The following is a 21,071-nucleotide window of genomic DNA, read 5'->3' on the forward strand; positions in this document are numbered from 1 at the left end:
CCTTTGCTCCCCCTGGATCCTTGGGTCTTCTTTCTGGGCATTGAAGTTTGTAGTGACCCATCTTTTTACAATTGAAGCATTGGATATGCTCCTTCCCTTTTTGAACATTAGGTGTCGACTTCTCCTTTACCTCTAGTTGTGTGGCTCGAGTCTTATAGATGAGACACTTACTTTTGTAATATCCTCTTTTACTACATTTAAAACATATTAAATGATATTTAAATTTTGAATTTTTAAATTTACCTTTAAAATCCTTGTTAGGATTCTCCTCCTTGTCTACCATCGTCTCATATTCAAATTCTGACTTTTGTTCTAACTCTGATTCAAATCCTTCCACCTCTTCTTGTGCCATTAAGGCCATAAAACTTGTTTGGTCTGATTCTGAGGATGGCTTTGGGGATTCGGACTCAGATTCGAACTCTAGTTCGACTTGATCCTCTAGCTCCATCGGCTCCTCGTGAAGCTTGATCAACTAGGTCCAAAGCTCATATGCATTCTTGTACTTTTCTAGTCTGCATAAAATATTGTTAGGTAAAACATTACAAATAATTTTACTTATATTTTTGTTTAGTTTTGAGTTCTAAGAAGGTTTTCTCAATATCAGCTAATAATCAAAGTTTAGACTTCCTAAGAAACATTCAATTCTTCGCCTTCAGTAGTTGAAATCTTCCTGATCGTATGGTGGTGGTTCGTGGATGCTCTGTCCTTCTTGAATAGACATTGGTATATGCAAAAAAAAAAAAATAGACAAGAAAGAATTTTCAAGACTTGGTCTTGGGGTAAGCAATGTGGGAGATAAAGAAATATGCAAAAAAATATATATAATTTTTTTGAAAATAATAAAATATATTAAAAAATATTATTACAAATTTTGAAAAATACACTATTTTGCTAATATTGATGAATGGTGAAAAGATGAAAATGACTTTTTTAAAAATGATTTTGGAGGGAAAAACGAAAGGCGTAAAGATTTATTTTAAACACAAATGATATCTATTTTTCTTTAAAAAGAAACCCTCCATGCTCGATTGGTGGTTGCACTAATTCAGAGCAGTACCCGTTCTGATACCACTTGTTGGATCGTGTAATTCGATAGAGGGGGGGTGAATATCGATTTAAAAAAGTATCGTAAAGAAGATCAAGTATGCAGCGGAATAAATAAAATTAAAGCAACGCTAACACAGGTAATTTTTTACTTGGTTCGGAGCCTATGTCGACTCCTACTTGCTTTCGTTGAGAAATCTACTAGCAATTCGGAATATTACAAGAGTAAAGTACAGAATTGCATTTTAAGAAAAAACGAAATACCGACGATAAAGAGTAAAAAGAAAAGTAGCACTTTGTTGGTCGCAGTGTCGCAGGAGCATAGCAGAGCAAGCAATGGAAGATCTTGTGTTGTCCGTTAACTTTGCTCTAGCCTTCACCCTCCTTATATAGGAGGCTCCGAGCGCTTGTGTAACGACCCAACTCCTGGGTACTAAGTTGTGAGCCGGATCGCTACATTAACTACTGAAACTGCTGTGCCGTACTGTGCGGAAAACTGGGTAAAATAAAATTTCTCTAACTGACTCTATTAAACTGACAACTGGTACACCCATGCTGTTATAAGGAAGGGTTCAAGACCTTTCCGGTAGGGGTATATGTGCTAAGGAGGATACTTGACCTCCCATCTGAGCTAGAACTCAAAGCTAACTTCCCAGCTAGCTGCTGTTCGATCCACGGACCGATCAAACTTGCCGTGATTCTGTGCCCTGCTGGATCGGTCTACGGACCGATCCAGCAGAGGCTGGATCGGTCGGCAAGACCGATCCAGGTGTGTCTGGATCGGTCTGCAGACCGATCCAGGCACCTGGAGGCGCTGAGATGCCTACCTTTCGATGCTGGATCGGTCGGCTGACCGATCCAGGCACCTGGAAATCTTCTCCGAGGCTACTGTATCGAGCTGGATCGGTCGGCTGACCGATCCAGGAGGATACAGTAGCATTCTGTATCTCGCTGGATCGGTCGGCTGACCGATCCAGTGGTACAGCTCAGACCCTGATCGGTCTGGGGACCGATCAGTGTCTGATTTCACTCGAGAGTTCTGATTTCAGCACTTTGGCGTGCCAAAACATCACACAACAGTTCTAAAACAATGGAGATACATTCTAGCATGTAAGTACTAATGTTCTAAACATGATAAACTAAACAAGACATAGTTACTAAGCTAGAACAATTAGTAACAAGACTAAGTATGAAACTAGACATGTTAAGTGCTAAAACTGAAATAAAAGCGTATAGAACCCAAGGATCTTTATTCCAGACCCCTTGCACACACACATCATCGTAGCATCGTCCTCCAGCCTCCGCTAGACCACTTTTCTTTTACCGGTATCTGCAGTATAAGAAAAATAGTATCTGTAAGCCAATAAGCTTAGTAAGAAACCATCTACCTCACAAAAACATGCAACGATGCAATTATGTTTTCAAAACATGCTGTTTGAAACCTCAAAATGAGCATGCAAGCATGGCATGGCATGGTATCACACAAAGCATGGCATAACATATGAACTGAACCTGAAATTGAACTAGTCATACATATATCTAAATTTGTACACGAACTCAAATCATGTAAACTGAACCTGAACTGAACTGAATGCTAAATTAGTGTTCTCATCACTGGTTTCAAATTTGAAAACTATACATATAATAGATGAAAATACTAAACATGCTGTTGGGCCCTTGCAACTGTACTTACTGTGCGCGCATCCCTACGAGACCCGGGATTGCAAGTTCCGAATCCAGCAGGGTTACTAGGTTATCTGAACCTAGGGACGACTGTGGGAGTCCAGCCCATGGATATCTGATCCAAGTACAGTGCCAACTGAATAAAAGTAAAATACTGAATACTGTTTTATTTTACTTTGCTGTTCTAGGTTATCTGAACCTAGAGCTAGGTTATCTGAACCTAGAGGCTACTGTGGGAGCCCACCCAATGGATATCTGATCCATTAGCTGTAATATCTGATAATAAACTGAGTAAAATGTTTCTAATTCATTTTACATGCTGTTAGGACGCCTATTGGTGCATCCTTCGGAACTGAGCATTCTACCGAACGCTTGGTGTGCACTAAAAGCACACCCTAAAACCGAAAACTGTAAAATTACTGAACTAATGCCAAAACTAACAAGCGAGAGCAATTATACTGCAGGTGAGGGGTTTCTTACCTCAATCGCAAGGTTTTCTTACGATTTATCCGCTAGGTTTTTCCGGAAAACTGCTCCGTTCGACGAACCGCTTACGTCCTCGCGTTCCTCTCGCGGAGAAGAACCGACTTCGTACGGGTGTTGTCGCTGGAAAGTGAACACACGATCCTAGGGAAGGAACCCTAGGTTTCCCTTGCTTTGTTTTGCTGCGCCGAGAGAAAGAAACGGGAGAGGGAGAGGGTCTCGGTGAGGGTATGGAGAAGGTCACGAACCAATTAGAAATAAACCAACCCACTTAAACCTCCTATTTATATCATGTGGTAATTCCGGTCCAACTCTAATATAAATATAAATGTTTCTCCTTTCTCTCAGCACGGCCCTGCTGGGTTCACTGGTTACTAACATTATCCCTTAAACCATAGGTCTCGGGTTCGATTCTCGCTTAGGCCGTTTTCGTTTCCAATTCTTTTTGCTACTTCCGATACTCGTAAAATTCCGGAAAAATATCTAAAATTTCCACAAAAATCCTAGAATAATTCTAAAATAAATTCGGGAATTTTTCGGGCTTTACAGCTTGGATCCCTTCCGGGCGCCTAGAATGTGACGCAGCCCATCGAATCACGAAGCTCCACATGTCGACGTGCGTTGGAGGATAAAACTTGCCTCCGGGCACCCGGATCCCTTCCGAGCGCCCGGACCCTTGTTTTTCAGCAATCTCCTTCTTGCAAGAAAATGTTAGTCCGGAGGCAAATGAAAATTATATATCCTGTAAAACAGAGTGTTAGCATAGTTTATAATTAAACAGAATATTAATTAGATTCCGTCTCACCGAGACCGGAATCTAGTCAAAATTTCAACTTAGAGTTCCGAAATGGTTCTAAGTTGGATCGACACCTAAGTTCCCTTCCCAGGAACGCGTCCTCACAGTCACTCCCCTCTAGTGACTTACCTCAACTTACCTGTCAGACGTTCGGTTAACCCGTCGACCTGTCTGGACTTTGTGCCAGCTATCAGGTCAGCCCATCGACTTAGCTGGACTTCGTGCCAGACGTCAGGTTAGCCCGTCGACCCATCTGGACTTCGTGTCAGCTATCAGGTCGACCCGTTGACCTAGCTGGACTTCGTGCCAAACATCCGGTCAGCCTGTCGACCAGTCTGGGCTTCGTGCTAGCTATTAGGTCAACCCATCGACCTAGCTAGACTTCTTGCCAAACGTTAGGTCAGCCCGTCAACCCGTCTGAGCATCTCCTGCACACTTCGTAAAAGTGTTAGATCAATATGAAACTAACTTAACCTATTTTTGTCATTCATCAAAACTTGAGTTAGACCGTTAGTGCTAACCGCACCAACAAAATTGACATTTGAGAGCATGAATATAATCAAGAAAACTAGATGAATACATAAGAACTAGTTTCATGTCAATCAAGATATTTAGTCCAAAAGCTAATTTTATCCAAAATTGGCTGATGGACCAAACGACCTCAGATTGACATGAAACTAGCTCTTATGTGTTCGTATAATTCTCTTGATTATATCCATGTCTTTAAATATTAATTTGATCCAATATATTAAAAATAATATTTTTTTTAAACATGAATGTATTTAAAAAATTTAATTTGCGTTCAAAAAATCACTGCTCTAAATATATTGGGTCAAATTAGTATTTGAGGGTATAAATATAATCAGGAGAACTGGACGAATACATAGGAACTAGTTTCATGTCAATTCGAGGATGTTTAGTCCACCGACTGATAGACCAAATGACCTTGGATTGATATAAAATCAACTCCTATGTGTTCATCTAATTTTTCTTATGAATATATTTAAAAAATTTAATCTGTGTTAAAAAAATCACTCCTCTTAATATATTGGGTCAAATTAATATTGAAGGGTATGCATGTAATTAGAACTCGATGAATACATAGGAGCTAGTTTCATACCAATCTGAATATGTTTATCCATCAGTCGATTTTGTCAAACATCGGCTGATGGACCAAATGACCTCGAATAAGCATGAAACCAGCTCCTATATGTTCAGCTAATTTTCTTAATTATGTTAATATCCTTAAATATTAATTTGATCAAATCTATTAAGAGTAGTGATTTTTTGAATATGAATATGTTTAAAAAATTCAATTCGTGTTAAAAATAACTGCTATCATGTGTCAAATTGATGTTTGAGAACATGAAAAAATTAGTTGAACACATAAGAACTAGTTTATGTTAATCTAACCAAATTAATATTCAGTCTATTAATCAATTTTATCTAAAATTAATTTTGATAAAAAAATAAATCTATAAATTAATTTTTAAAATCAATCGACTAATTTTCTCCAACTTTAAAATTTCAACATACAGATAAACCGATTCTGACCCGTAAAAAAAATAATTAGTCTACTGATTTTTACATAGAAAATTGATTCGGATAAAAATAAAATAAAACTGACAAAATCAATATATTATCAATCACTCTTAACCCAGAAATCTCAAAAATGTTTTTTTTTTTTAACTTAAGTCAACTTTATAAATTGTTTCAATATTGTACATCAGCAATGACGTATATCAGAACATATCTTAAAAAATCTCGATTCTTATATGTGAAGAATCGAGATTCGCGGCTAGAGAAGAGATGTTAGTGAGTTGTGCTTGGCTTATTCCAATCGAAGAGGCGTCGTGCTTGAACCGGCACAGGAAAGACGTGATCGAGGCCTAGGCCCAAAAAACTAAGAAAAATATATAGATCAATTAATTTTATTTTAAAAAAATATAGATTTATTGTATTAATGATCTTTTGTGTCGGTTACACGCTAAGTCCTCAATTCCGAAATTAATTTTATCTAAAATATGATTTGAACAGGTTATCGCATCGATGATGTTATCAACTTCAATAAAATATAGTGACACCTGGGGTTTAATACTAGTACAATCAAAGATTTTTCATGACCGTATGACAGATCTAAGTGCATACTTCTAGACAGAGTTAGCATGATGAGCCTAGCACGATGCTAATGCTTCACAATTGCGATCCGTGTTTGTTTTGCAAGGACAACGTAACTCTTGTCTTTTCTAGTGTATATTGTTTCACTTTGTTATGTGAAAAAATAAAGAATAAATACACAACTAAACTTTCTTCCAAATTATGGAGCCAAATTTGTCAATTATCAATACCCTACCATGCTTGTCACCATTCATCTATGAATTCTTGAGGATGATTAAGTGCTTCAAACTATATCAGCAATGGTATTTAAAGATCAAATGGCAAATTTTCTTCTTTATGGTTGATTTGAAAATATTTATAAGTGAAATTTTGCTATGAATATATACAAAATTTAGCTCTAAACAATTGGAAGAAAACAATCTCCTACAGCAACCAACAATGAAGGTGAGCCAAGTCCATTTATAATATCAAAAAGCGAAGGAAAATTCGTTACATAAAGTAAAACATGAATTCAGATTTTCAGGATTAATCATTCATTCATCATCATCTGCAAAATCTCATTATAGTTTCGACAACCTCAAGTAAACTGAGCGCGTTATTAATTACTTGCTGCATCCTCCATTACGTACAAAGCGATCGATCGATAAGACCCTAGTCTTGGCTGCAACCTAAGTCACATCACCTTGACAATGAGTTGAGATAGTCTCCTCGGACTTTAATAGAATTAATCAGTATTTTTCTTCCATGAAAAGATGACAGATCTTTATTGGTTTAACAAGCTAATTCTCAAATGATTTATTTCCTCCGTGTTAACTTAGGAATGAATTGACAGGAGCATCGGGACGAGCAAATCGTCTCACATAACTCTCAAACTTGTTAATTATATAAGTAGCCAGCACAATGAATCTATGATATAGTCAATCCATGCATTAAAGTAATTTTGCCATTGGATCTTTTAAAAACAGCTTGCTTAAAGATAGAACAAAACTAAATTACTGATATTGTGTTCAGTTAGTTGAGATCATGAATATTGATTGATGGGTAACTAACAATCCAAGTGTGGATTGCATATATAATTCGTCCAACTGAAGGTTAGTTGGGTCTAGGTTTGAGAAAGCTTATTTAAAGGACATAAGGTTTTGTCAGCCGTACTGCATAGCCCATATGCGTGGTTCCCATTAAAAAGACATTAAAATAACTATATTATATAAAGCAATAATTAAAAATATAGTAGGTAGAGAATTTATATTGGTGCGGGAAACATCCGACGATCGAACTTGAGTTTTGATAATGACAAAGGATTCAAAGTTAAGGTTTGTGGTGATCTAATATGTTGAATAAGTGTTTTAGGAAAGTTCTAGCTGCGATTAGGCAAAGGGAAAATCCTAAGGGGTGGTAACCTTAGGTCCTAGGGGGCGGTAACCCTAGGTGAGGGGAAATCCTAAAGGGTGGTAACCTTAGGTCCTAGGGGGCGGTAACCCTACGTGAGGGAAAACCCTAAGGGGCGGCAACTTTAGGTCCTAGGGGGCGGTAACCCTAGGTGAAGGAAAACCCTGAGGGGTGGCAACCTTAGGTCCTAGGGGGTGGCAACCTTAGGTGGAGAAAAACCCTAGGGGGAAGTAACCCTGGGTCCTAGGGGGTGGTAACCCTAGGCAGAAAGTCCAGTCGGTCTGGAGGACCGGACTGGCATCAGGTAATCTCTCCTGAGGGGAGTAGGTGAGGACGCGTTCCCCGTAGAGGGAACAGTAGGCGTCGGGTCGACCTAGGGTTTCCGGTTGGAAATCCGAAGTCAGACTCGGACAGTCCGAAGACTGTCAGTTCTTCTTTACTATGATTTATCAGATTCTAACACTGTCTTGCAGGGTATTTGCTCAGACTAACCTTGTTTTGCAGGAGAGGAACCTGTTGGAAAAAGGTGGTCCGGGCGCCCGGGATGGATCCGGGCGCCCGGAGGTCCAGGCGCCCGGAACAGGTCCGGGCGCCCGGGACCAAGTTTTATCCCTGCCGCGACTTCGCTACGTGGAGCATCCTGGTTGGTTGGCCACGTCACACTCCAGGCGCCTGGAAGAGATCCAGGCGCCCGGAATGTCATATAAAAAGAGGGTCGAGGGAGCAGCTAAAAATAACAAGACATTCTAAGCTTTCTTCTGTGAAGTGCTGCCATCGAGATGACCTTGAAGTGCTACGACTTGACGCCGACGACCCGAAGCTCAGACTCTTCGATCTTTCGTTGTCAGTATTAGTTTTCGCTTTACATAATTGCAATCTCTACTGTATTCCAGTTGTAATATTTTACGAGCTTATAGTTGTTGCCCACGGAAAGCGATCAAGGATCGCGGACCTTCGAGTAGGAGTCGTCCCAGGCTCCGAACGAAGTAAACTCCCTGTGTCATTCTGTGCTTGCTTTACTTTTTCCGCTGCGTTACTTAATTTTACGATTCCGATATTTCGAAAAACGAAATAGCCACGAGCGCTATTCACCCCCCCTTCTAGCGCTTTCGATCCATCAATTGGTATCAGAGCAGGGTCATTTTGAATCGGTGCAACCACCATTCAAAATATTTTTCGTGGTATTTTCAGATTTTTCGGAGTCGATTAGAATTTAGCTTCATAGCTATATTCTAATTCTTTTTCTTGAATCGGTTTTTCTGCTCGGAGTTGGTGCAGCACCACCCGAGTTCGTGATCCATTTTCTTCCTTCCGCACTACTAAGCCAGGACCAAGTCCTGGAACATCTTGTCAGTTGTTTTCTTTTTAGGTTGATCTGAAATGGCCCTTCAAGAAGGCTACAGTACAGCCCGCCCTCCGCTATTCACCGGAGACGACTTCGGGTACTGGAAGGGTCGGATGAAGGCATATCTCCAGACTCACTTTGAAGTCTGGATGATTGTCAAAATCGGACTCCAACTGCCAACTGATAGTGCCGGAAAACCACTATCATACGAGGATTGGGACGCATCTCTTATTAAGAAGGTGGAAGCTAATGCCAAAGCAACCTGCACCCTCCAGTGTGGCCTATCAAAAGAAGAACTCAACCGCGTCGGCCCCTTCAACAGTGCCAAAGAGTTGTGGAAGAAGCTCATTGAACTTCACAAAGGGACATTCGACACCAAAGTAAGTAAAAGAGACTTAATTTTCAATAAATTATTTAACATCAAATTGCAGGAAGGTGAATCAGCTGCCCAACTCCATGCTCGGATTCAAGATCTGCTCAATGGTCTTCATGCAATTGGACAGAAGGTAGACAACCGGGACATCATAAGGTATTCTTTAAATGCTTTTCCAAGGAACACCTTGTGGGCATCCATGGTAGATGCCTACAAGGTCTCCAAGGACTTATCTACCATTAAGTTAGATGAACTTTTTACATAATTTGAACTTCACGAGCAGACTAATGCACGCCCGACCGAGAAAGGGTTGGCTTTGGTTGCAGGAACAGGGAGAATGCGCGAATCAAAAATCAAGCGCAGAACCGAACCTGAGTCAGAAGAAGAACCAGATTCGGAAGACGACGATGAACTTACAATCGAAATAGTCAACTTGGTAAAGAAGCTCTGCAAAAAGAAGGGTTTCAACAAAAAGGATGTCAGAAAGGTCATCCAGTCTAAAGAAGCCCAACCAAGCTCGAAGGTTAAATTCGAAGTGACCTGCTACGGGTGCAATCAGAAGGGGCACATCAAGGCAAACTGCCCGAACTAGAAGGATCCAAAGAAACCAAAAAGAAAGAAGACATTGAAGGCAACATGGGACGAGTCTTCTTCCGAGGAATCCGACGATGAAGAACTAGAGCAGACTAACTTTCTCGCATTGACAGCCCGGGACTACACCAACGAATCCGGAAGCGAGGACGAATTGGAAGCCGAGTCTGAGAGAAGCCACGGATCCGCATCCGTTTCCGAAGGGCCAAACCCCCTTTGTAAGTCAAAATAGGTTATATTGCATAATTAATTATTTAATGCATAAAGTAGCTAAGTCCAAAATTCGAATCAAGTCGCTTCTAAAGGAGGTAACACTCCTTGAAGAGACGACTAATAACGAATCCTTGATTGATCCAGTTCAGACTGGAACCTCAACTCAAGTTCAAAAACTTGAGGAAGAGAATTCCAACCTAAAAAGTCAAGTCAAAGATTTGAAGACAACCTTAGAACGATTTTCCTTGGGATCCAAGAATCTTAACTTGATTCTTGGAACACAAAGGGCAATCTACAATCGAACTGGACTAGGATACAAAACGAAAAACAAATATAGGTCATACCTATCTCTCATACAAAGAACAAATAGAAAAATGGTCCAAGCATGGGTTGCCAAGTCCAACCTGATCAATCAAGTTGGACTTGGACAGTATTGGGTCCCTAAGGATCAAATACATTACCTCAATAGACCTTATCGAGGCTATGATCCAGGGGGAGCTAAAACAATTCAAATTCGAAATTAATTATTAAAATTCAAAATTCGAAATTCGAAATTGATTATTAAAATTCAAAACTCAAATTCGAAATTAATTATTAAAATTCAAAATTAATTATTAAAATTTGAAATTCAAAATTAATTATTAAAATTCAAAATTCAAATTCAAAATTAATTATTAAAATTCAAAATTCAAAATTCAAATTCGGAATTAATTTTTAAAATTCAAAATTCGTAATTAATTATTAAAATTCAAAATTCAAAATTCGTAATTAATTATTAAAATTCAAAATCGAAATTAATTATTAAAATTCAAAATTCAAAATCGAAATTAATTATTAAAATTCAAAATTCAAAATTCAAAATTCAAATTCGAAATTAATTATTAAAATTCAAAATTCAAAATTCGAAATTAATTATTAAAATTAAAAATTCAAATTCGAAATTAATTATTAAAATTCAAAATTCAAAATTCAAAATTCGAAATTGATTATTAAAATTCAAAATTCAAAATTCGAAATTGATTATTAAAATTCAAAATTCAAAATTCAAAATTAATTATTAAAATTCAAAATTCAAATTCGAAATGAATTATTAAAATTCAAAATTCAAAATTCGAAATTAATTATTAAAATTCAAAATTCAAAATTCGAAATTAATTATTAAAATTCAAAATTCAAAATTCGTAATTAATTATTAAAATTCAAAATTCAAAATCGTAATTAATTATTAAAATTCAAAATTCAAAATTCGTAATTAATTATTAAAATTCAAAATTCAAAATTCGAAAATTCAAAATTAATTATTAAAATTTAAAATTCGAAATTAATTATTAAAATTCCAAAATTCAAAATTCGAAATTAATTATTTCAAATTCGAAATTAATTATTAAAATTCAAAATTAATTATTAAAATTCAAAATTAATTATTAAAAATTCAAAATTCAAAATTAATTATTAAAATTCAAAATTCAAAATTAATTATTAAAATTCAAAATTCAAAATTAATTATTAAAAATTCAAAATTCAAAATTAATTATTAAAATTCAAAATTCAAAATTAATTATTAAAATTCAAAATTCAAAATTCAAAATTAATTATTAAAATTCAAAATTCAAATTCGAAATTAATTATTAAATCTAAAAAAATTTGAAATTAATTCAAAAATTCAAAAATCAAAATAGAAGGAGGGTCCAGAATAGCTGGCAACTCCGAAATCTATTTACCCGACTGGGTAACCGAACTTAATCTACCCGAAATAGGTAAACAAGAGTAGATTACTCGACAGGGTAAGTAAGGATAGATTAAAAGGGTTAGATTTAACTTGAAACACAGTACTGGTGAAGTTTTTGGATGATAGTACGTTGGGGAAGCTTGAGCATCGCATGTCTAGAAAGATATGGCTTCGACCTGGTGCATTTGGCCAAGTGGAACTAACCGAAGCTACCCTTAAATGGATCCTAACTAGTTAGACCAAGGTTCAGTATTAAGTTCAATGGGTAGGACTATTTGGAAAACCTCAAAGGCATGGTTACATTAATGAGCTCCTTGTGACTCACCATAACCCAGAAGTTTATCCAAAGAACGCTTACTTGTTGAACCCAAAGCTAAACTCAAATCTAACATAAAGTTAAACTAAACCCTAAAAAAATTGAACTAATTCATCTCACAAAATGATAGTATCCCCTGATTGAAAACATACATCGGGTGAGATGACTAAGCAAATTAAAATTTAAATATTTTCAAAATTAATTTAACTTAAATATTTTCAAAATCAAAATCAGTCCTCTTAATGCTTTTTGGTTTAAAATTACATTTCTAAAATTCTAGGCAAAATTTTGATTTTTCAAAATCCCTACTTTACTAGACTTTCTAAATTTGGACTTAGCCTAGGCTTTTTCCCTAGAAATCATGTTCCCCTAGGACTCAGCCAGAGTATCTCACAAACACCTAGGTTTACCTTGATTGTGTTTGTAAAACATAGAACGGTGTGAGATGCATAGGGTATAGTCTGGACTCAAGAATGCTTATTTCTGTGCATCAATATGAGTCTGGGCATTAAAGACTTTATTAACAGTAATCAAATCAAGTCTTCCAGCCTAGTCAAATCTAACTGGATCAATTGACTTGACTTGACTAACCAAGTGAACATTGTTGCTGTCTAGACAATCAGCAAGTAGCTAAAGGTTAGACAGTTGGTGAAGGAAATAATAAGTTCAAGCATGCTTGTACTTAAGGGATCTGATACCTGATCAAAACAAATCTTAACTCATGCTTGGACCTTAGGGCTCTGATACCTTACTAAAATAAAATTTGTAAACTATTAAACACTAAGGTTAACGCTTCTCCTTTACCTTAAGTATCTTTGAAATTCATTTATCTTAAACAGTTTTTCAAAAACTTTTTCAAATTTACGACTTTCAAGTCTCTTCTATTTTTTTTTTTTTTAATTCTGTTAGAAAATTCACTAAGTTAAAAAGAGCTGAACATATCACAAAGAAAAATATCCTCTAGCAAAATCAATGGTTTAAAGTTCTTTTTGCAATTAAACTATTTTCCTTAGCCAAATTTTCTTTCAAAAATGTTGCTATTAAAACCAATTCTAAGATGTTGCTTTTCACTTACTTTTTTTTTTGCCTCTTGCCTAAGTTAAGATTTTTAAACAAATTCTGCTAAGTTTTGTCTTGAAAAGTTAAGTTTTTTCAAAACTAGCTTATTTTTGATATATGGCAAAGGGGGAGAGTAGAGAAATTCAAAGAGAACAAAAATCCAAGTAGAGAAATTCAAAGAGAACAAAAATACAAAAATCCAAAGGGGAGGTTATATTAAGGGGGAGTTTGTAATGCCATTTTTTTCTTTCTTTCCTTGTACTTAAACCTTACTGCATATTATTACTTAACTTTGAATTTCAGTTGCCATAATCAAAAAGGGGGAGATTGTTGGTGCGGGAAGCATTCGACGATCGAACCTGAGTTTTGATAATGGCAAAGGATTCAAAGTTAAGGTTTGTGGTGATCTAACATGTTGAATAAGTGTTTCAGGAAAGTCCTAGCTGCGGTTAGGCAAAGGGAAAATCCTAAGGGGTGGTAACCTTAGGTCATAGGGGGCGGTAACCCTAAGTGAGGGAAAATCCTAAGGGGTGGTAACCTTAGGTCCTAGGGGGCGGTAACCCTAGGTGAGGGAAAACCCTAAGGGGCGGCAACCTTAGGTCCTAGGGGGCGGTAACCCTAGGTGAAGGAAAACCCTAAGGGGCGGCAACCTTAGGTCCTAGGGGGCGGCAACCCTAGGTGGAGAAAAACCCTAAGGGGCGGCAACCTTAGGTCCTAGGGGGTGGCAACCCTAGGTGGAGAAAAACCCTAGGGGGCGGTAACCCTGGGTCCTAGGGGGTGGTAACCCTAGGCGGAAAGTCCAGTCAGTCTGGAGGACCGGACTGGCATCAGGTAATCTCTCCTGAGGGGAGTAGGTGAGGACGCGTTCCCCGTAGAGGGAACAGTAGGCGTCGGGTCGACCTAGGGTTTCCGATTAGAAATCCGAAGTCAGACTCGGACAGTCCGAAGACTGTCAGTTCTTCTTTACTATGATTTATCAGATTCTAACACTATCTTGCAGGGTATTTGCTCGGACTAACCTTGTTTTGTAGGAGAGGAACCTGCTGGAAAAAGGTGGTCCGGGCGCCCGGGATGGATCCGGGCGCCCGGAGGTCCAGGCGCTCTGAACAGGTCCGGGCGCCCGGGACCAAGTTTTATCCCTGCCGCGACTTCGCCACGTGGAGCATCCTGGTTGGTTGGCCACGTCACACTCCAGGCGCCCGGAAGGGATCCAGGCGCCCGGAATGTCATATAAAAAGAGGGTCGAGGGAGCAGCTAAAAATAACAAGACATTCTAAGCTTTCTTCTGTGAAGTGCTGCCATCGAGACGACCTTGAAGTGCCACGACTTGACGCCGACGACCCAAAGCTCAGACTCTTCGATCTTTCGTTGTCGGTATTAGTTTTCGCTTTACATAATTACAATCTCTACTGTATTCCAGTTGTAATATTTTACGAGCTTATAGTTGTTGCCCACGGAAAGCGATCAAGGATCGCGAGCCTTCGAGTAGGAGTCGTCCCAGGCTCCGAACGAAGTAAACTCCCTGTGTCGTTCTGTGCTTGCTTTACTTTTTCCGCTGTGTTACTTAATTTTACGATTCCGATATTTCGAAAAACGAAATAGCCATGAGCGCTATTCACCCCCCCTCCCCCCTCTAGCGCTTTCGATCCATCAATTTAATCAACCTTAACCATTCAGGGACCTAATACCTCTCAATTCATAATCCAAATGTGGTGCAATTGTTATTTATATGAATATTATTCAATATATATAAATAGAAAAGAGGTGAAAAGGAAAAAGATTTCATTATGAATAAGACTTTAATTTTATATTGAGAATTTTAAGATATATTAGTTGATTTATATTAGTTCATATGTACGTATGATATGAATAAATATATAGGGAGAGCTTTTCTCTCACGCATGGGTGCGTAGGGGAGGATGTAAATTTAGGACTACATTAAACCAAATTGACTCGTGTGTGAGCACGACGTGCATGTGCCAAATGTCGGGCGAGGGTAAAATTTACCCAAATGAAACAACTAACATTTTCTCCTATATAAAGAGATCATGGACGTAGAAGCGAAAAAAATCTCCATCCTCCTTCGTACCTCAAACTTTCTCTCCATTGTGCATTTTTCGCTTAATGGTTTGCCCATGATAGCAATCAGGTACTTTCTCAGTTCACCACAAACAACCAGTACTTAGTTGCGTTCATGGTTTTACCATTATATCCTAGGAAACATATGTCCATCATAACATTGAAGTATAGTCGGAGGAGGATGAATCTGTTTTAAGAAACTACTAGAAAGCAGACCGCTCTGCCCCTCTACTGTTTTTGCACTTTGCCACTCGATTGCTCGGCTGCTCTACCACTCGGCTGCTTTACCCCTCTGTCGTTCTATACTCGGTCTCTTCCACTTAGCTCCTCTACTGCTTGGCCACTTTGCCCCTTAGTCGCTTTGTCGTTCTGCACTCTGCTGCTCAGCCCTCGGACTCGGCCGCTCTGCACTCGAACTCAGCAGTCAGCCATACAAGACAACCGAGTCATCCCAAGCAGCACCCTACTTGGTAGTCTGAGATTATCTTCTCAAATCACTCTCACAGATAAAATGAAGTTGAAGTTAAAGTTGTACTTTCAATTCAGCTAATTCATCAAATATCTTTGGTAGATTGTATGTGTAACAATCTTAAAACAAATTCTTCTCTGTTGAGATGACCACAAAAAATGTTGAGGTGTAACAGACTCATCACGTGAAGGCCCCTCCGCCTTAATTGGAAATGTTCCAACCAATCATGGGGAAAGGCCAGAGGAAATTCACTACGATGAACTTTAAGAGATGATAGTAGAAGATGTTCTTTTACTTGACCACGCTCAATCTAGCCCGGTTCTTGACCGAGGACCCTTCCAAGCATGCTGAGGATGCTAATGTTCACACCATTAGTGGACTGGAGGCATGAGCTCATTCTAAGTTCCTTTGCTGAAACTACATCCTCAACTGCTTTGGTGACTCGTTGTACTTTCTGTATAACACAAAGAGAACAGTTTAGGAGCTATGGGAGTTCTTGGACAAGAAATACAAGATGGAGGATGCGGGGACCAAGAAATTCATTATGGGCTGATTCCTAGACTACAAGATAGTTGACTCCAAGACGGTGATCAACCTAGTCCAGGAGCTTCAGGTGATCTTGCATGAGATCCACTCGGAAGGTATGGTTCTGAGTGTAACCTTCCAGGTGGCAGATATCATTGAGAAATTGCCTCTCGGCTGGAAGGACTTCAAGAACTATCTGAAGCATAAGTGGAAGGAGATAAATATAGAAGAACTCATTGTTAGACTTCGAATTGAAGAAGATAACAAGAGTTCCAAAAGGAAGTTGTTCTCTCAGACTACTATGAAAGCCAACGCGGTTGAGCATGGTGAAAGGTTGAAACAAAAGAATCCCAAAACTTTCAAGATGGGACACAGAGGAGGCATAAGCAAGAAATTTTCTGGGAAGTGCTTCAACTGTGGTTGAATCGGTCACAAATCTTAGGAGTACAAAAAGCCAAAAAAAAGAAGCAGGAGACCAACCTGAATGAGAGACCAGAAGTGGATAACCTCTGCGCCTTGGTCTCTGAATTAAACCTGATGGGTTCAAACCCGCGATAATGGTGGATTGATATTGGAGCCACCAGACATGTTTGATGCAACAATGAGCTACTCCACAACTTTGAAAAAGTCAATCGAGACAAACTATTCATGGGGAACTCAACAACCTCAGGCATCATGGGCCAAAGAAAAGTGGCGCTGAAGATGATCTCAGGCAAGGATCTCACTCTGAACAATGTGCTGTATGTTCCAGAGATTCAGAAGAATCTAGTGTCTAGATCACTTCTGAGCAAGCATGACTTCTGCATTATTTTAGAGTCAGACAGAGTTGTTCTGTCCAAAAAATGAAATATTTTTAGTAAAGAGTTATGTAACCAATGAACTATTTAAGCTCAGTATAATAGCGATTACGCCTAAGGTTAATAAAATTGCCAACTCTTCTATTTAAATGCTTGAGTCTTCATGTTTGTGGCATGGTAAAATAGGACATGTTAATTACGATGTGTTGCGTAGAGTAATTAACATGCAAAGCATACCAACATTCCACCTTAACCCAAAACACAAATGTGAAATTTGTGTAGAAGCGAAAATGACAAGGTCATCCTTTCAACATGTTGAAAGATGCAACGAACCACTCTGCCTAATTCACACTATGTGTAACCTAAAAGGTACACCTACACATGGTGGGAATAAATACTTTATCATTTTTGTAGATGATAACATAAAAATCATTATGTGTATCTTCTCAAAAGTAAAGATGAATCTATCGAGAAATTTGTTCTTTGTAAGAATGAGGTTGAAAATTAAATTAATTAAAAGACTAAGGTGGTTCGAAATGACTGAGGTGGTGAATATGTATCATCGTTCGTTAAGTTGTGTGCTGAACATGGAATTAGACACGAAACAATAGCTCCTTATACTCCTCAGCAAAATGGAGTTGCTGAGCGAAAGAATTAAACTCTGAAGGAGATGATAAATGTGTAGGATCGAAAGCGCTAGAGGGGGTGAATAGTGCTCATGACTTTTTCACTTTTTTAAAAAACACAGGATAACGTAGCGGAAAGAAATAAAGAAAAACAAATGCTAACACTATTTGTTTTTACTTGGTTCAAAGTCTGTGATGACTCCTACTCAAAGGTTCACACTCGTTGAGTGTTTACTTTAGACAATTCACTAACAATTCAAAGAATTATAAGTATAATAATTTAATTACAAAATTGAGATTATATCGACAACTTAGAATTCGAAGAGTAGCACTTTCAATTGTCGAAGTTGTTTTGCGAAGTTGCAGGATCGTCTTTGAAGCAGCGCACAAGAGAAGAATCGTAAAATTAAGTTGTGTTCAAGCATCTCCTCGAAGACTTCTTTTACAGAGTGCTGAAGGTGCCTTCAACATCCTCCAAGGCGCCTCTAGCTGTGATGTTTATCCCCATAGCTTCGGTCTCAATAACGTCCACTTTCTGGGAAGTTTATCCACCCAAAGGCGCCTTTAATGCACTCGAAGGCGCCTTCAACCAGTGTATCTGAAGCGCCTTCAAAACTATGGAAGGCACCTCGAGCACTGTTCACTTGAGAGTCTTTTGTGCATTTCACTTTCTACAAGATATGTTAGTCCAAAATACCAAAAATACCCTGTAAAATAAAGTTAGCATAATAAAATAATATAGAAATAAAATATTTGACAGTTTTCAAACTGTCCGATTTTGACTTTCAAATTTTCTAAAAATCCTAAGTCAAACCAATGCTTACTATTCCCTCAACGGGGAACGCGCCCTCACCTACTTATCTTAGGAGAGTTTACCTTTTGCCAAACTGATCATCCAGATCGTCTGGACTTTTACTCAGTGTTTGAGACATCAGGACTTTCTGTTAGATGTCTGATTCCCGACTTGTCCAGTCTCCCACCAAGTGTCTGCAACCCTCGAGACTTTCACTTAGCATCCTCAATCCTAGGATTTTGCCCAACGTCTTCGACCGGCCAAGACTTTGCTCAGTCCCTAGGACCAGGACTTCATTGCCTAATCGGAGCTAGGACTTTTCACTTGCCTAACCTCAACTAGACTTTCCTTTACCTAAAATCACTTAGGACTTTCCTGCATACTTAATTCAACTTGTTAGAACAACAATAACCCTAACTTAAAATCCTTTGTTATTATCAAAACTCATGTTCAATTATCCGGTGCTCCTCGCACCAACAATCTTCCCATTTTTTATTATGGCAATACAGTTTAATCTTAAGTTAAGCATAACAAAAAATAATATAACATAAGTAAGGAATTTGAGCATAAGTAAAATAATTTGACAATTTAACAAAGTAAAAATGCTCCCCCTTAATTTTTTGAAAAAAAAAACTTATTTGTGTTTTTTTTATGTTTTGACTTAACTTTTAACCTTTTTCTCCCCCTTTGACATATATATAAAAAAGAATACTAAGTAGAGAGAAAAGTTGTTTAACTTATATAGATAGTACTTAATTTTGAAAAACTAACTTTTAATCTATTTTTAAATATTTAACTTTAAGCTCCCCTTGAAAAGTGACACTTACTTTTTTTTTTTAAAAAAAAAACTTAGCTTTTCTTCTTTAAAAAAGTACTTAGCTTTTCTGTTTTTTTTCCCCATAAAAACTTAGCTAAATGTTTAGTTTTTAGTTTTAAAAAGAATTTCTTACTTATCTTTAAAAGAATTACCTTTAAAAATTCTTAGCTAAAAAGAATTTATTTGAAAAAATATTTAGCTAAATACTTAACTTTAGTCATACTTTTGAAAAGATACTTAACTTTATGGAAAATACTTAGCTTATCCTTTTAAAAAATTACATTTTTAAAATACTTAATTTTATGAAAAAAATACTTAACTTTTTGCATAACTTAGCGTTTAAAAATTTGACTTAAAATTTTCTTTAAAAATACTTAGCTTTTATAAATATTGAAAATACTTAAATTTTAACCTCCTTTTTCTCTTCCCCTTTATTAATGCATTACAAAATTTTTTTCAAGTAAATTGTTTATGTTTGAGGGCCCTAGAGTCCAAGCATGAAAAAAATAAGTTTAAAAATATATTTAAAATATTTATCTATTTTCTTGATCTTCTATCTCACCATTTTTAAGTTATCAAACATGTTAAACTTATGCGTTTGTATGAGATGGAGTTAAGTTAATCTTAATTTTTAAGTTAATTTTAAGTTTAAAAATATTATCTCTGAATTTGTGGAAAATTAATTATATTTGAATGTTAAATTTGAGTTTTTGAGAGATAATTATATTTTTAAAATTAATTAAGTTAGAAATTAATTAAGATTTTTTAAATAGTTAAGTTTGGAATTAATTAAAGTTTTGAAATTAATTAAAGTTTTAAAATTTAGTAATCAGGTTAGATTGAGTTTAAGTAGGTTTGAGTTTATTTTGGGTTAGGTTAAATTTGATTAAGTCTAATTCTCATTTTAACCTAAATCCATCTCACCATTTTCTAAATTTTCAATCAGGGAACCTTATGAGTTTTGTGAAGGGTTTATCTTTAATTTAAATTAAAATTTAAGGATTGATTTACATTTGAGTTAGACTAAGGTTTAACAGTTAGTTAATTAAACATTCATTTCGATAATTGGATTCCAGGCTGTGGCAAGGCACTAGACCTTTTTGGGTATTGAAGCAACAACTACTTCTAGACAAAGCCTTTTAAGGAAATTGGATATTTAATTATCTTTCTAAAAATTGTAGGTTTAACTAGTCAAGTGTGGATAAAGCCTAAGTCCTTATTTACCCTAATTTAAGTAGCGGTAAATCAAGCATCATGCAATTCTATTTAATAACAAAAATAGTTTTTTTACTGGCTCCTCCTAGATCATTGTCTCGATAAGGTCTATCAAGGTAGTGAATTTGATCTTTAGAGATCCAATATTGATTGAGTATAACTTAATTAATCAGGTTAGACTTAGAGGCTCATGTATGGGCTAGGTTTCTATTTGATCGATTCACTAAAGATAAGTACGATCTGAATCTTTGTTTAGCCTTATATCCGAGTTCGGATCGATTGCATACGCCCCTTTATTTTCCAAGAATCAGATCAAGGTTCTTGGAACCTAAAGTGAACCGTTCTAATGAGTCCTTGAGTTCTTTGATTTGAGTTTTTAAATTGGAATTCTCTTCTTGAAGTTGTTGAACTTGAGTTGAGGTTCCATCTTAAACTCGTTCAATCAAAGAACTCAGGTTAGTCTCCTCCTTAAGGGGTGTTATCTCCTTTTGGAGTGACTTGATCCGGATATTGGATTTGGCCAACTTTCTTAATAAATATGAAATTAAATTTTGTAATTTATCTACTTGAGGAGAACTTATAATATTGTTTGGCAATTCAGAAATGGATAC

This window comes from Zingiber officinale, chromosome 8A (genome assembly GCF_018446385.1).
Source record: "Zingiber officinale cultivar Zhangliang chromosome 8A, Zo_v1.1, whole genome shotgun sequence".
Classification (NCBI taxonomy): Eukaryota; Viridiplantae; Streptophyta; class Magnoliopsida; order Zingiberales; family Zingiberaceae; genus Zingiber; species Zingiber officinale.